This window comes from Hyla sarda, chromosome 1, assembly GCF_029499605.1.
Source record: "Hyla sarda isolate aHylSar1 chromosome 1, aHylSar1.hap1, whole genome shotgun sequence".
Classification (NCBI taxonomy): Eukaryota; Metazoa; Chordata; class Amphibia; order Anura; family Hylidae; genus Hyla; species Hyla sarda.
The window spans coordinates 441,227,908-441,245,870 of record NC_079189.1 but is presented as its reverse complement, the minus strand read 5'-3'; the positions used below and the strand labels follow the sequence as shown (position 1 = coordinate 441,245,870).

General features: G+C 49.0%; 1 protein-coding gene across 2 annotated transcripts in view; it reads right to left on the bottom strand.

Annotated features, from left to right (window-relative positions):
• TANGO2 (transport and golgi organization 2 homolog) overlaps positions 1 to 17,963 on the bottom strand; it is a 217,248-nt gene that overhangs the window by 158,633 nt on the left and 40,652 nt on the right. The gene's annotated exons all lie outside the window — the stretch shown is intronic.

Sequence of the window (17,963 nt, the reverse complement as noted above, 5' to 3'; positions counted from 1 at the left end):
ACAGCAGAAGGGGGAGCACACATGTCCAGCTCCATACAGCAGAAGTGGGGAGCACACATGTCCAGCTCCATACAGCAGAAGGGGGGAGCACACATGTCCAGCTGCATACAGCAGAAGGGGGGAGCACACATGTCCAGCTGCATACAGCAGAAGGGGGGAGCACACATGTCCAGCTGCATACAGCAGAAGGGGGGAGCACACTTGTCCAGCTGCATACAGCAGAAGGGGGGAGCACACATGTCCAGCTGCATACAGCAGAAGGGGGGAGCACACATGTCCAGCTCCATACAGCAGAAGGGGGGAGCACACATGTCCAGCTCCATACAGCAGAAGGGGGAGCACACATGTCCAGCTGCATACAGCAGAAGGGGGAGCACACATGTCCAGCTCCATACAGCAGAAGGGGGGAGCACACATGTCCAGCTCCATACAGCAGAAGGGGGGAGCACACATGTCCAGCTGCATACAGCAGAAGGGGGGAGCACACATGTCCAGCTGCATACAGCAGAAGGGGGAGCACACATGTCCAGCTGCATACAGCAGAAGGGGGGAGCACACATGTCCAGCTGCATACAGCAGAAGGGGGGAGCACACATGTCCAGCTGCATACAGCAGAAGGGGGAGCACACATGTCCAGCTGCATACAGCAGAAGGGGGGAGCACACATGTCCAGCTGCATACAGCAGAAGGGGGAGCACACATGTCCAGCTCCATACAGCAGAAGGGGGAGCACACATGTCCAGCTCCATACAGCAGAAGGGGGGAGCACACATGTCCAGCTGCATACAGCAGAAGGGGGGAGCACACATGTCCAGCTGCATACAGCAGAAGGGGGAGCACACATGTCCAGCTGCATACAGCAGAAGGGGGGAGCACACATGTCCAGCTGCATACAGCAGAAGGGGGGAGCACACATGTCCAGCTGCATACAGCAGAAGGGGGGAGCACACATGTCCAGCTGCATACAGCAGAAGGGGGGAGCACACATGTCCAGCTGCATACAGCAGAAGGGGGGAGCACACATGTCCAGCTGCATACAGCAGAAGGGGGAGCACACATGTCCAGCTCCATACAGCAGAAGGGGGGAGCACACATGTCCAGCTCCATACAGCAGAAGGGGGGAGCACACATGTCCAGCTGCATACAGCAGAAGGGGGGAGCACACATGTCCAGCTGCATACAGCAGAAGGGGGGAGCACACATGTCCAGCTCCATACAGCAGAAGTGGGGAGCACACATGTCCAGCTGCATACAGCAGAAGGGGGAGCACACATGTCCAGCTGCATACAGCAGAAGGGGGAGCACACATGTCCAGCTGCATACAGCAGAAGGGGGGAGAACACATGTCCAGCTCCATACAGCAGAAGTGGGGAGCACACATGTCCAGCTGCATACAGCAGAAGGGGGAGCACACATGTCCAGCTGCATACAGCAGAAGGGGGGGGGGGAGCACACATGTCCAGCTCCATACAGCAGAAGGGGGGAGCACACATGACCAGCTCCATACAGCAGAAGGGGGGAGCACACATGTCCAGCTGCATACAGCAGAAGGGGGGGGGAGCACACATGTCCAGCTCCATACAGCAGAAGGGGGGAGCACACATGACCAGCTCCATACAGCAGAAGGGGGGAGCACACATGTCCAGCTCCATACAGCAGAAGGGGGGAGCACACATGTCCAGCTCCATACAGCAGATGGGGGGAGCACACCTGTCCAGCTCCATACAGCAGAAGAGGGGAGCACACCTGTCCAGCTCCATACAGCAGAGGGGGGGAGCACACATGTCCAGCTGCATACAGCAGAAGGGGGGAGCACACATGTCCAGCTCCATACAGCAGAAGGGGGGAGCGCACATGTCCAGCTGCATACAGCAGAAGGGGGGAGCGCACATGTCCAGCTCCATACAGCAGAAGGGGGAGCACACATGTCCAGCTCCATACAGCAGAAGGGGGGAGCACACATGTCCAGCTCCATACAGCAGAAGGGGGGAGCACACATGTCCAGCTCTATACAGCAGAAGGGGGGAGCACACATGTCCAGCTCCATACAGCAGAAGGGGGGAGCACACATGTCCAGCTCCATACAGCAGAAGAGGGGAGCACACATGTCCAGCTCCATACAGCAGAAGGGGGGAGCACACATGTCCAGCTCCATACAGCAGAAGGGGGGAGCACACTTGTCCAGTTCCATACAGCAGAAGAGGGGAGCACACATGTCCAGCTCCATACAGCAGAAGGGGGGAGCACACATGTCCAGCTCCATAAAGCAGAAGGGGGAGCACACATGTCCAGCTCCATACAGCAGAAGGGGGGAGCACACATGTCCAGCTGCATACAGCAGAAGGGGGGAGCACACATGTCCAGCTGCATACAGCAGAAGGGGGAGCACACATGTCCAGCTCCATACAGCAGAAGGGGGGAGCACACATGTCCAGCTCCATACAGCAGAAGGGGGAGCACACATGTCCAGCTGCATACAGCAGAAGGGGGGGGGGGGGGGAGCACACATGTCCAGCTCCATACAGCAGAAGGGGGAGGCACACATGACCAGCTCCATACAGCAAAAGGGGGGAGCACACATGTCCAGCTGCATACAGCAGAAGGGGGGAGCACACATGTCCAGCTCCATACAGCAGAAGGGGGGAGCACACATGTCCAGCTGCATACAGCAGAAGGGGGGAGCACACATGTCCAGCTCCATACAGCAGAAGTGGGGAGCACACATGTCCAGCTGCATACAGCAGAAGGGGGAGCACACATGTCCAGCTGCATACAGCAGAAGGGGGAGCACACATGTCCAGCTGCATACAGCAGAAGGGGGGAGAACACATGTCCAGCTCCATACAGCAGAAGTGGGGAGCACACATGTCCAGCTGCATACAGCAGAAGGGGGAGCACACATGTCCAGCTGCATACAGCAGAAGGGGGGGGGGGGAGCACACATGTCCAGCTCCATACAGCAGAAGGGGGGAGCACACATGACCAGCTCCATACAGCAGAAGGGGGGAGCACACATGTCCAGCTGCATACAGCAGAAGGGGGGGGGCACACATGTCCAGCTCCATACAGCAGAAGGGGGGAGCACACATGACCAGCTCCATACAGCAGATGGGGGGAGCACACATGTCCAGCTCCATACAGCAGAAGAGGGGAGCACACATGTCCAGCTCCATACAGCAGAGGGGGGGGGAGCACACATGTCCAGCTGCATACAGCAGAAGGGGGGAGAACACATGTCCAGCTGCATACAGCAGAAGGGGGGAGCACACATGTCCAGCTCCATACAGCAGAAGGGGGAGCACACATGTCCAGCTCCATACAGCAGAAGTGGGGAGCACACATGTCCAGCTCCATACAGCAGAAGGGGGGAGCACACATGTCCAGCTGCATACAGCAGAAGGGGGGAGCACACATGTCCAGCTGCATACAGCAGAAGGGGGGAGCACACATGTCCAGCTGCATACAGCAGAAGGGGGGAGCACACTTGTCCAGCTGCATACAGCAGAAGGGGGGAGCACACATGTCCAGCTGCATACAGCAGAAGGGGGGAGCACACATGTCCAGCTGCATACAGCAGAAGGGGGAGCACACATGTCCAGCTCCATACAGCAGAAGGGGGGAGCACACATGTCCAGCTCCATACAGCAGAAGGGGGGAGCACACATGTCCAGCTGCATACAGCAGAAGGGGGGAGCACACATGTCCAGCTGCATACAGCAGAAGGGGGAGCACACATGTCCAGCTGCATACAGCAGAAGGGGGGAGCACACATGTCCAGCTGCATACAGCAGAAGGGGGGAGCACACATGTCCAGCTGCATACAGCAGAAGGGGGGAGCACACATGTCCAGCTGCATACAGCAGAAGGGGGGAGCACACATGTCCAGCTGCATACAGCAGAAGGGGGAGCACACATGTCCAGCTCCATACAGCAGAAGGGGGGAGCACACATGTCCAGCTCCATACAGCAGAAGGGGGGAGCACACATGTCCAGCTGCATACAGCAGAAGGGGGGAGCACACATGTCCAGCTGCATACAGCAGAAGGGGGAGCACACATGTCCAGCTGCATACAGCAGAAGGGGGGAGCACACATGTCCAGCTGCATACAGCAGAAGGGGGGAGCACACATGTCCAGCTGCATACAGCAGAAGGGGGGAGCACACATGTCCAGCTGCATACAGCAGAAGGGGGGAGCACACATGTCCAGCTGCATACAGCAGAAGGGGGGAGCACACATGTCCAGCTGCATACAGCAGAAGGGGGAGCACACATGTCCAGCTCCATACAGCAGAAGGGGGGAGCACACATGTCCAGCTCCATACAGCAGAAGGGGGGAGCACACATGTCCAGCTGCATACAGCAGAAGGGGGGAGCACACATGTCCAGCTGCATACAGCAGAAGGGGGGAGCACACATGTCCAGCTCCATACAGCAGAAGTGGGGAGCACACATGTCCAGCTGCATACAGCAGAAGGGGGAGCACACATGTCCAGCTGCATACAGCAGAAGGGGGGAGAACACATGTCCAGCTCCATACAGCAGAAGTGGGGAGCACACATGTCCAGCTGCATACAGCAGAAGGGGGAGCACACATGTCCAGCTGCATACAGCAGAAGGGGGGGGGGGGAGCACACATGTCCAGCTCCATACAGCAGAAGGGGGGAGCACACATGACCAGCTCCATACAGCAGAAGGGGGGAGCACACATGTCCAGCTGCATACAGCAGAAGGGGGGGGGAGCACACATGTCCAGCTCCATACAGCAGAAGGGGGGAGCACACATGACCAGCTCAATACAGCAGAAGGGGGGAGCACACATGTCCAGCTCCATACAGCAGAAGGGGGGAGCACACATGTCCAGCTCCATACAGCAGATGGGGGGAGCACACCTGTCCAGCTCCATACAGCAGAAGAGGGGAGCACACCTGTCCAGCTCCATACAGCAGAGGGGGGGAGCACACATGTCCAGCTGCATACAGCAGAAGGGGGGAGCACACATGTCCAGCTCCATACAGCAGAAGGGGGGAGCACACATGTCCAGCTGCATACAGCAGAAGGGGGGAGCGCACATGTCCAGCTCCATACAGCAGAAGGGGGAGCACACATGTCCAGCTCCATACAGCAGAAGGGGGGAGCACACATGTCCAGCTCCATACAGCAGAAGGGGGGAGCACACATGTCCAGCTCTATACAGCAGAAGGGGGGAGCACACATGTCCAGCTCCATACAGCAGAAGGGGGGAGCACACATGTCCAGCTCCATACAGCAGAAGAGGGGAGCACACATGTCCAGCTCCATACAGCAGAAGGGGGGAGCACACATGTCCAGCTCCATACAGCAGAAGGGGGGAGCACACATGTCCAGTTCCATACAGCAGAAGAGGGGAGCACACATGTCCAGCTCCATACAGCAGAAGGGGGGAGCACACATGTCCAGCTCCATAAAGCAGAAGGGGGAGCACACATGTCCAGCTCCATACAGCAGAAGGGGGGAGCACACATGTCCAGCTGCATACAGCAGAAGGGGGGAGCACACATGTCCAGCTGCATACAGCAGAAGGGGGAGCACACATGTCCAGCTCCATACAGCAGAAGGGGGGAGCACACATGTCCAGCTCCATACAGCAGAAGGGGGAGCACACATGTCCAGCTGCATACAGCAGAAGGGGGGGAGAGCACACATGTCCAGCTCCATACAGCAGAAGGGGGGAGCACACATGACCAGCTCCATACAGCAGAAGGGGGGAGCACACATGTCCAGCTGCATACAGCAGAAGGGGGGAGCACACATGTCCAGCTCCATACAGCAGAAGGGGGGAGCACACATGTCCAGCTGCATACAGCAGAAGGGGGGAGCACACATGTCCAGCTCCATACAGCAGAAGTGGGGAGCACACATGTCCAGCTGCATACAGCAGAAGGGGGAGCACACATGTCCAGCTGCATACAGCAGAAGGGGGAGCACACATGTCCAGCTGCATACAGCAGAAGGGGGAGCACACATGTCCAGCTGCATACAGCAGAAGGGGGAGCACACATGTCCAGCTCCATACAGCAGAAGGGGGGAGCACACATGTCCAGCTGCATACAGCAGAAGGGGGGGGGGGAGCACACATGTCCAGCTCCATACAGCAGAAGGGGGGAGCACACATGACCAGCTCCATACAGCAGAAGGGGGGAGCACACATGTCCAGCTGCATACAGCAGAAGGGGGGGGGCACACATGTCCAGCTCCATACAGCAGAAGGGGGGAGCACACATGACCAGCTCCATACAGCAGAAGGGGGGAGCACACATGACCAGCTCCATACAGCAGAAGGGGGGAGCACACATGTCCAGCTCCATACAGCAGAAGGGGGGAGCACACATGTCCAGCTCCATACAGCAGATGGGGGGAGCACACATGTCCAGCTCCATACAGCAGAAGAGGGGAGCACACCTGTCCAGCTCCATACAGCAGAGGGGGGGAGCACACATGTCCAGCTGCATACAGCAGAAGGGGGGAGCACACATGTCCAGCTCCATACAGCAGAAGGGGGGAGCACACATGTCCAGCTGCATACAGCAGAAGGGGGGAGCGCACATGTCCAGCTCCATACAGCAGAAGGGGGAGCACACATGTCCAGCTCCATACAGCAGAAGGGGGGAGCACACATGTCCAGCTCCATACAGCAGAAGGGGGGAGCACACATGTCCAGCTCCATACAGCAGAAGGGGGGAGCACACATGTCCAGCTCCATACAGCAGAAGGGGGGAGCACACATGTCCAGCTCCATACAGCAGAAGAGGGGATCACACATGTCCAGCTCCATACAGCAGAAGGGGGGAGCACACATGTCCAGCTCCATACAGCAGAAGGGGGGAGCACACATGTCCAGCTCCATAAAGCAGAAGGGGGAGCACACATGTCCAGCTCCATACAGCAACAGGGAGCAGAAATGTTCAGTTTTAGTTTAGTTTTACAGTGAAGGGACTACAACTCCTAGCATGCTCAGAGAGCCAAATGCTGTCCAGGCAGGATGGGAGTTGGATTTGCAACAGGAGACAAGTGTAGTTAGCATAGCGTAGGGTTAGCATAGTCTTACACATCTGTCGTGTAGTCACCGTAGCTGACTAGTTTTACAAGTGGTTGGAGCATAGTTTAGCGTCCAGTGTAGTGTAGCTTGGTTTTACAGTGAAGGGAATACAACTCCCAGCATGCCCAGACAGCCAAAGGTTGTCCAGGCAGGATGGAAGTTGTAGTTTTGCAACAGTAGCAGTGGCCAGTGAAAACTGCTGCATTAATATAGCAGAGGCGAGTGCCTACTGCTAAGTTAATGTGGTAGAGGCAAGTACACCCCTGCTATGTTAATGTAGTAGAAGCGAGTGCCCTCTGCTATGTTAATGTAGCAGAAGCGAGTACGCTCTGCTACGTTAATGTAGCACATAAGAGTTTGCCCTGCTACATTAAAGGGGTACTCCACTGAAAAACTTTTTTTTCTTAAATCAACTGGTGCCAGAAAGTTATACAGATTTGTAAATTACTTCTTTCAAAAAATCTTAATCCTTCCAGTACTAATCAGCTGCTATATGCTCCAGAGGAAATGCTTTTCTTTTTGAATTTCTTCTCTGTCTGACCACAGTGCTCTCTGCTGACACCTCTGTCCATGTCAGGAACTGTCCAGAGCAGGAGAGAATTGCTATGGGGATTTGCTCCTGTTCTGGACAGTTGCTAAAATGGACAAAGGTGTCAGCAGAGAGCACTGTGGTCAGACACAAAGGGGAAAAAAAAGAACTTCCTGTGGAGCGTATAGCAGCTGATAAGTACTGGAAGGATTAAGATTTTTTTAATAGAAGTAATTTACAAATATATTTAACTTTATGGCACCAGTTGATTAAAAAAAATGTTTCCAGAGGAGTACCCCTTTAATGTAGCCAAGGAAATTGTGCTCTGGCTTATGTATCGGAGGCAATTGCACTCTGCTAGGTTAATGTAGCAGAGGTAAGTACGTTCTGCTACATTAGGTGCATAGGAAAATAGAATAGAAAATGGATCCAGTAATACTAAAATAACAATTTATTATGGTATATAATGACAACAAATAAATTAGCCTCCTGGAGCCCTAGCAGGGCCCTTGCATCGGGCGAAGGGGCTCAGCAAATTGATATGTTCGATATAAAAAATATAATGTAATAAAATTGGATAAAAACCAACTTCAAATAAAAGTTCAGGAGTGTATACCAACTGGAATGATTAGCAGCTGAATTAATGTGCAATAATATGCAATAATAAAGTTCACTAGTTTATAGAATAGTTCATTGGTGGCACAGTGCAAAATTCAGCAATAATGTGGCAAAGGCAAGTTCTGTTGATGATGCATAATCGTTGGTGATATAATGGCACTTGGATGACACATGGTTGGAGCACGACACCACTCACCGATCAAATGGAATATGATGGGGTATGCAGTCTGGGCTGGCACGGTAGCATCCAGCACTAGGGATTGTGCCTGTCTGCACGGTCACTGAATCTCAGAAGCTCCGGGTCGTTCAGCAGTCTTCGGCTGGCACAGGATAGCGTCCGGCCTGATGGAGGATGAACGAATGATAGCCGTAGCTGACACATGGAGACAGTGGTGAGTCCGGTGCTGGTACGGGAGTCGAGACTGGCATCCGCGTGTCGGTGATGTGTTGCAAGTGCACGTGTGATAGTGGTCCCAAAATAGGGGGCATAAACGTCTATATCCACATACCCCTGCTATCCTAAAGCTTGTATACCAACTGATAAGTTGGACTTTACACTTGCAACAGCTGGATGCCCCCTATATTGGGACCACTATCACACGCGCCCTAGCAGCACATCACCGACATGCGGACGCCGCTCTCGACTCCCGTACCAGCACAGGACTCACCACTGTCTCCATGTGTCAGCTACGGCTATCATTCTTTCATCCTCCATCAGGCCGGACGCTATCCTGTGCCAGCCGAAGACTGCTGAATGACCCGGAGCTTCTGAGATTCTGTGACATCGTGCAGACAGGTACAATCCCTAGTGCCGGACGCTACCGTGCCAGCCCGGACTGCATACCCCATCATATTCCATTTGATCGGTGAGTGGTGCCGTGCACCAACCATGTGTCATCCAAGTGCCATTATATCACCAACGATTATGCATCATCAATAGAACTTGCCTTTGCCACATAATTGCTGAACTTTTCACTGTGCCACCAATGAACTATTCCATAAACTAGTGCACTTTATTATTGCATATGTGGTAGGCCTCAGGGGTAGAGGTAGTGTAGTCAGGGTGTTGTTCCAGTATATCAAGGGTTAAGTTTAACCCTGTTGTTCGTGACGCCAGGTTGAGGGCTAGTATGCTGAGGTAATTCTCCGGCCTATCGCCGCCCTTCCCAGTAGCGATTGGTGCATGCATAAAATGACTGAAGGTTCACAAGTAGTTGAACTTGGATAAACTTTACTTAAAGACTTGCGGTACATCCAATGAACAGTAACAGTCTCATTAATACAGTCTCCATACACTTCAGTGACTGACAGTTGTTGCGGACCTTGACTTTTGATATAAGTCTCAGAATTTAGGGTAATTTGCGAAGATCTGTCCGGATTTAGGGGTTAGGGATTGATTACACTCACAGTTTTGTAAAGATCAGCCGTCGCCGCAAGACTCGGGCCTAACTCACTGATGACAGCAGCGCAGATCCTTCCCTGTCAACAGCCCACGAGGAAAGAGAGCGAGTAACGGCCGCCGCTCCCTTATATGGGCAGGGCCCTTTTGGATTGGTCCAAGTCAGCTGTCACTCACCGTTACATAGCCTGATGGGTAAACACCTGACTTCCTCCAAAGGTCCTTGAACTACAAACCATAGAGTCTTTGGAACGCATCACGTGACCCGCAGGTCCTGCGACGCTAACTAGGTAAGTACACTTACTATATAAATATATACACATTAAATTTGAATAATTTTAATTACAAAAGGGGTGACAAGGGACTAGCTAAGGATAAGGACCCCACCTACACCTAGGGACTCTGACTTTGGGGACCTCACCACAAGGCAACGGATGCAATCCGGTGCCGGGACACCACACATATTATTGCACATTAATTCAGCTTCTAATCATTCCAGTTGGTATACACTCCTGAACTTTAATTTTAATTTAGTTTTTATCCAATTTTATTACATTATATTTTTGATATCTAACATATCCATTTGCTGAGCCCCTTCGCCCGATGTAAGGGCCCTGCTAGGGCGACAGGAGGCTAATTTATTTGTTGTCATTATATACCATAATAAATTGTTATTTTAATATTACTGGATCCATTTTCTATTCTATTTTCCTATGCACCTTCGAGAACTGGTCTATATAATTAATTTTATATCCAATCCTACACAGTTCTGGCCTTTTTGGGTGAAGGTATCACCATTAACCTTGCGTACATATTCCTTGGCCCTAAGTGAGCTACACATCTTTTTCTCTTTTTTGTACATTAAAAGAAAAATTGTCACATGTTCACTCCCGCACTAATCACAGGTACTGACTGATAGTGCGGGGGATGGTGATTCATATGATTCCTACCTTGCCTGGATCCATCTGGCCGTTCGCCCGCAATCTTAGTTTTTCTATATATGCAAATGTGGCTGTAACTGGCACGCGCCGCACGCTTATGAATATTCATTCCCCTCCCTCTGGCTCTCCCTGCTGCTCCTAACTTGTCTTCACTAGCCCTAAAACAGCTAGCACTAACCCCAAATTATTACCCGGTACCCACTAACACAGGGGTACCAGGAAGAGCAGATAATAACAGGCCCGGAGCGTAAAAAAACAGCGCTCTTAGGCCTAGGCAGTAACAGGCCAGCGTTATTTAGGCTGGGGAGGGCCAGTAACAATGGTCCTCGTCCACCCTGGTAACATCAGGCTGTTGCTGTTTGATTGGTATTTGGCTGAAAATGAAAATACTGGGAGCCTCACACGTTTTTTATTTTTTTCATAAATAACCAAATAGTAATAAAAAAAGGCATGGGTACATTATTTGTAAAAAAAAAAAAAAGAAAAGTTGTCATTACAAAGTACAATCGGTCGCGCTCTGTCCCCTTGTGTAGGCTTCTGTTGCTACTCTAAGGAAGGAACATTTCTCCATGCGTTTTGGGGTGCTCAAGGGTATTCCCTTTCTGGAGGAAGGTTGTTCAATTCTTGCATGAGCACCCGGAATTTCCATTTATTCTTATTCCATTGGGTCTTATTAATCATGAAATGAGGTTATGAGCTCTCATGGTAGGTTTGTATTAGTTTTTTCCTTTTCTGTTTTAGGCAAGTAGTGATCATGGTCTAAAAACACAGATGCTCCTTCGCTGTTAAGGTGGATGGATATGCTTAGTCAGTATAAAAAGTCCATACTCAGAGTAGTCCGGACCTGTCTCTGAGTGACTTGGACCCCAGCCATGTGAAACAAAAAGTCTATGGACTTTTTATTTGTCAGCAACCTGTCAAAATGAAATTCAGGAAATTACCCATAATCATTAGCTGTACATATGGGCCATTGAAGTCAATGGGGGGGCCCCATGCCTGTCTGTGCATACATGTCAGCATCCCATTTTGACAAGTTGCCAACATATATGTGCTCCATGGGTGGCACAGTCGTGGTGTCAGGTTGCACGTGGGGCTTGGAAACGTTTTGCGTGCAACAAGCCATCCCATTAGCATATTCAGAAAAACAGGCATGACAAAGCCACGGAGCGCAGAAAGATAAACTCTATATCAGTGTCACCCGCACTACAAGCCTGTACCAACAGGTTAGTGTGGGTGATACTGATGACAGATTCTCTTTAATAATGTCCCCTCTGTGCCCCCACACATTCATAATGTGCCCTCTATGCCTATGTACATTAATAATATCCCCTCTGTGTCCCCCACACGTTAATAATTTCGCCTGTGTCCCCCACACATTAATAATGTCCCCTCTATGTCCCCCACACATTAATTATGTGCCCCACACATTATTAATGTCCCCTCTGAGTCCTCATACATTAAATCTTACAGTAAGAACTAAAGACCATCGGATAGAATTTAAAGATAGGCAAACACATCAACTTCACAGAGACCCTTGTTTTCCTTATCAAATTTCTTCATGACTGGTGAGGTCAACAAACAAAATCACCTATACTGGGAAGACACAAACCCTCACTGGACCAATCCATTTAACACGGTTGCCTCACCTAAGGTCATGGTATGGCATGTGGAGTACCCAAATTGCAGGATCCTTCTTTCTTTTCTTTTCTTTTTTTTGCTCAATATATAAAACAAAGAAAGCACTTCACAAGGCAGGAGAGATAGCACAAGTACACAGTAAAGCAATCGATATTCTATCTGTTTACCTCTGTGTTCTGTGCAACCAGAGCTCAAGACCTGTGCTAGCATCAAATAAAGGTTGAAACCTAATCCCTTTTGCTTAGATTCCTTTGCAGATCCGATCATTGAACAGCATTGACTCTTTCACCTCTTTCCTAAGGGTTCACCTATGGCACTGACCTTCCTTTCAATTAAAGTTCTCACACACGCCTTTTTCAATAAAATCTGACACATTCGACATTCGATGTACTAGAGACAATGCGTTTTTTATGCCGAGGTTTAGGCATCATCCTATTATAATTCAGAAGAACTGACAGTCTTCATTATTATACTCAAAACTCTGGGTGGAGGTAGTCTATTCATTTAGTAACATCCCATCCTAATAGATTTTTCTAAGAATCAATATAAAATGTATACTGTATGTTGGTTGTGATAGTAAAGGTGCTCATATACCTTAGACTAAAGTCAGCCAAACCCACTGACTTCTAAAGTACATGGTGGCTGTCACGATTCGGCTGGCAGGAGGTGGATCCTCTGTGCCAGAGAGGGATTGGCGTGGACCGTGTTGGTGGACCGGTTCTAAGTTGCTACTGGTATTCACCAGAGCCCGCCGCAAAGCGGAATGGTCTTGCAGCGGCGGTAGCAACCAGGTCGTATCCACCAGCAACGGCTTAACCTCTCTGACTGCTGAAGATAGGCGCGGTACAAGGGAGTAGACAAGAGCAAGGTCGGACGTAGCAGAAGGTCAGGGCAGGCAGCAAGGATCGTAGTCAGGGGCAACGGCAGGAGGTCTGGAACACAGGCTAGGAACACACAAGGAAACCCTTTCACTGGCACAATGGCAACAAGATCCGGCGAGGGAGTGCAGGGGAAGTGAGGTATAAGTAGGGAGTGCACAGGTGAACACACTGATTAAGCCTGCTGCGCCAATCAGTGGCGCAGAGGCCCTTTAAATTGCAGAGACCCGGCGCGCGCGCCCTAAGGAGCGGGGCCGCGCGCGCCGGGACAAGACAGATGGGGAACGAGTCAGGTACGGGAGCCGGGATGCGCATCGCGAGCGGGCGCCTCCCGCATCGCGAATCGCATCCCGGCTGAGAGGGATATTGCAGCGCACCCGGTCAGCAGGTCTGACCGGGGCGCTGCAAATGCGAGGAAGCTGCGAGCGCTCGGCGTAACAGTGGCCTCCTGACTTCCCATCAACAGATGATGTCAGTGGAGAGAAGGGTTGGGCATTTGGGATTTTTACTGCCTGACTCTATTGTTCTTGGAGAGATAAGCTATCACTAGTATTGAGCGGCATAGGCCATATTCGAATTCGCAATATTTCACTAATATATGGACGAATATTCGTCATATATTCGCATATTCGTAATATTGACGTTTTATTTTCTCATATGCGAAAATTCAAATATGCGCAAATTTACATATGTGCAAATTTGCATATACAAAAATAAGCATATGCGAAAATTACACAGTAGTATTAGAGCCTTCTTTACACCACAAAAGGTGGAGGCAAAGAGGGTTGATCACTGTGATGTGTACTGTGGAAAAAAAAAAAAAAGAATATTGGTAATTGCGAATATATAGTTCTACATTCGCGAATATTCACGTATTCGCGAATATGCTATATTCGCGAATAAAATTTGCTTTGCGAATATTCGTGAGCAACACTAGCTATCACCAGAGCTGTCTGGCTGTGGTTTACCCTACCCCTCTCCATAGAGGAAACAGCAACATTGCTGAATATTCACGTGTATGGGGATGCCAGGAGAAATAACTGTTGGCCAATTGACCGTTCGCCAGCAGTTATTGATATGTATGGTTACCTTAAACCTTTGAACTTGTTGCTAGAGCGGACATGCCTTAGGGTATGCATTTATTTTATCAGACATGGTTCTGATTGGTATTATAGGCACAGTCCGACTGTAGTCACCTGCAAGCAAGATCAAGGCCCTACCCATAAGCTTTATCTTTTTAGGGTGTGTTCTGGGTTTTCTGCTGCAGGCAACCTGCAACCTGGACCAATTCAAATGAAAGGGGGCGTAACTCGCAGTGGGTTTCCTGTTACGGGAAACCCACTGCTAGTTACTAGCGTGTGAACGCACCCTAAGTCTCTGGTGCACACATCCCAGACAATGAGTTGGCATTGAGCGAACGCATGTGCATCTCCTGAATCAGAAATGTTGCTGCTATTCCAGATGTTGCCATAGCAACAGCAATACCACCCATACTTCTGACTTTGGCAAGAAGCAAGTTGATAAGAAATATCTTGCCATTTCCACCTGGGGTATCAAGAAAAAAAAGGCCTCTAGAACTACTTTCATTTAGATCAGGGATGGTTTGATGTGCCAGCTTCTGATCTGGAGATTGTGCTGCTGAGCCACTTCCAAAGTGACTCCAGCCAGCAGCTTTGTTTTGTCATAGCATATTTCTCTAAGGTAACTACCACAGCACCATCATTGGGGGAGATTTATGAAAACCTGTCCAGAGGAAAATTTGCTGAGTTGCCCATAGCAACCAATCAGATCGCTTCTTTCATTTTTGAAAAGGCCTCTGAGAAATTAAAAGTGATCAATTGGTTGCTATAGGCAACTTCTTCTCTGGACAGGTTTTGATAACTCTCCCCCATGTCTTGTCAGATTAGGTTATACCCAACTCATGTATTTGTTCTCCAGCATAATTTTTGCCGGTTTCAGTATGGTGTCTATGAAGTGCTGGATTACTGGGTTCTGGGTGAGCAAGATTATATGATGTATATGAAGAATTATATGATGTAGCTGCCGCTGCAATGCTGTGACCTGAAGCCTGGAGAAAGTGTATAGGGGTGAGATCCACAGGGAATCTGCAACAAAATCTGCATGTAACATGCAGTTTTTGCTGCATATTAGGCACAGATTGGCAAGGTCAAATTCAATTGCTTGTGAAACCATTATGGTGTGTATTCAATTCGAGTGCCTAGGGCAGCACAAGCTGTACATACCACATTGGGACTTTCTAGTAAAGCGTACTACCTGCAAATGTCAGAAAAAAATGTAAATAATTTGAAGCTTTGAATAGTGGTGTAAACTGAGCTTCTTTTGAATATCCTTATATTGAGCATGACTGTAAGAACAGAGTTAGACAGTGCCGAAGACAAAAAATTGGGCACAGTGCTAAGCTGTGAGCTGCTGCCCATTCATTTTAGGTATCGGTAGGGGTCTCAGCCCTGGGACCCCCACTGACAAAATCTTCTGATGGTTGGTAGGACGTCAGAAGTTTTTTTTTTTTTAAGAGACAGGAAGAGAGACGAACCCTTTAAAGACAGAATTAATGTTTGTAATATTCAGACAGATGCTTTGGTGAAAGTAAATCAGCAATGGGGGAAAAGGATAGCCTTTGAGTTTTTTTCAGGCAGGAATGTTTAATTTAAATGCCTCAGGGTGCACTTAAAATAAACTTAAAAGGCATACTCACCCGCCCAGAACTCCTGCATCTCCTGTTTTGATGCCACTTAGTACTTGTTGCTACTCAGTTCTTGTTATTTGACTACCTACCTGGAGAGCTTCCTGGTAACGTACTTGGTTGCCTGGCTACCTACTTAACTACATAGCTACATGCCTACCTACATAGCTATCTGGATACCTACATAAATGCTTGAAAAAGCCGATGCGAGACCTACATAGATGCTTGAAAAAGCCGGTGTGAGACGGTGAAATGTTGTATCACCTTTGCTATGGGATAATAAATCACAATTTTTTTGCACAAATTTGGAGTGCTGCGGAACATCTTTTCCTATATGCTACAAGACAGAACGTGACCGGGCCTGTACTGATGGCACCCACCGTACCTTTACATTTTGGGTTGTGCTGCTCATCACTATCTTGGAGTGGATACCTACATAGCTACTAACCTACCTACTTACTGACCTTGCTACCTACATAGCTACCTACCTAGCTACCTACTTACCTTCCTACTTACCTACCTGGCTACCTACCTTTTACAACATAGAACCAAAGAATCAGCAGCACTCCGTTCCTTAAGATGAATCAGTGCATAGCTTTATTTATCTTTTGTTAAAAGCAGCTAAGTTTTGGCTGTCTCACAGAGCCATTATCAAGCCCTGTGGCTGTGTGAGACAGCCGAAATGTAGCTGCTTGTAACACAAGATGACTAAAGCCATGCACTGATTCATCTGAAGGAATGAAGTTCTGCTGATTCTTTGGTTCTTTGTATATTGGAGGGCCTCTAAGCCGTGTGTGTGTATTTAACTACAAACCTATCTACCTCCCTACATTCATAGCTACCTTCTTACTTACCTGGCTACCTACCTACCTTACTTGGCTATGTACCTCCCAAGCTACTTACCTAACTACTGATGTATTTACTTACTGGGATGGGGGCAATCTATGTATTACAAAGATGTATTTACCTACCTGAGGACATACCTGCCTATGGGGGGACTTTCTAATAAAGGAACTACCTAATGTGGGGAGATTTACCTTCTTAATGGGGGGCCTACACCAAGGGGGCATTATTACAGTTTAAGGGGGAATAGGGCATAATAGGGGAGGGGGGGGGGGGGGATAGCATTGATACAGCGCCAGGGGGAAAATTGTTATGAGGAGATAGATTTTATGAAGAATTATCTTTTTAGTCTTCTACCTGTGTGAATAACTTTTCCTCAGTCATTGTCATTCATTAACTGCCATGGGGTTCAGTGTACATCACAGACACTGGGAGAGTTCAAGTCTATCCACATGTTTGTGGTCCAAGAAAATAATGCATTGTAGAAAAGAAAATGCCTGTAAATTCATAGGGTTTTCTGCAATACCGTCAAATCTTCTGTACAGTAATATATAAAGTAAGGAATTTATGAGACAGAATTACACATAATATTATTACTATTTGACCTCCACACACTGACAAGTTCATTCATGTGAAAACTCTGCTCCTTTATTGTTTGTGAATCAGAAGTCTATCATAATCAGCAAATTCAGCCGTGGATTATACCGATAGTGGGGGCTTGTTTAGTTCTGACACCACAAATGGCTTATGAGCAACTAACCATGCAAAGGTAATAAGCAGAAGATTTAGTGAGTCATTTCTGGAGCATATAGATAAAGTAGAAAAAGGAATATTGATGGCTGCATGATAAAAACATATTTATTTATTTTTTGCTGAAAGTCACAGTAAGAGCATCCTTCTTATTACAAGAGATGGAAGGTTGATAATCTATTGTAAGGACCTCCGGACCCCTAGTGACCCGGTACAAATAGGTCTATGCATTGACTGAACACACATCATTACACACAGACAACTGGTTAAACACACAGTCTGATTCTGATGTGTGCTTTCCAGAAAATGAATAACCCTTTCACTGTTTGTGATCTGTCCACACAATAGGACAATGTGACATATCGCCTCTGTCTGCTTATACCTGCACAATGTAATCGTCAGCTGTGGGATTTAGAAAATGCAAAAACCACATATTTCTACATTGAATATATTCTGTACAGGTGGTCGGAGAGAGATTTCTACATTATGTTTCTAGAGCTGTTTCTATTACATGAACAAATGCTAATTTTACCTTTATGGTGTTTTTCAATCACAATAGGCTGCAACAATAGGCTGAAATCCTCACA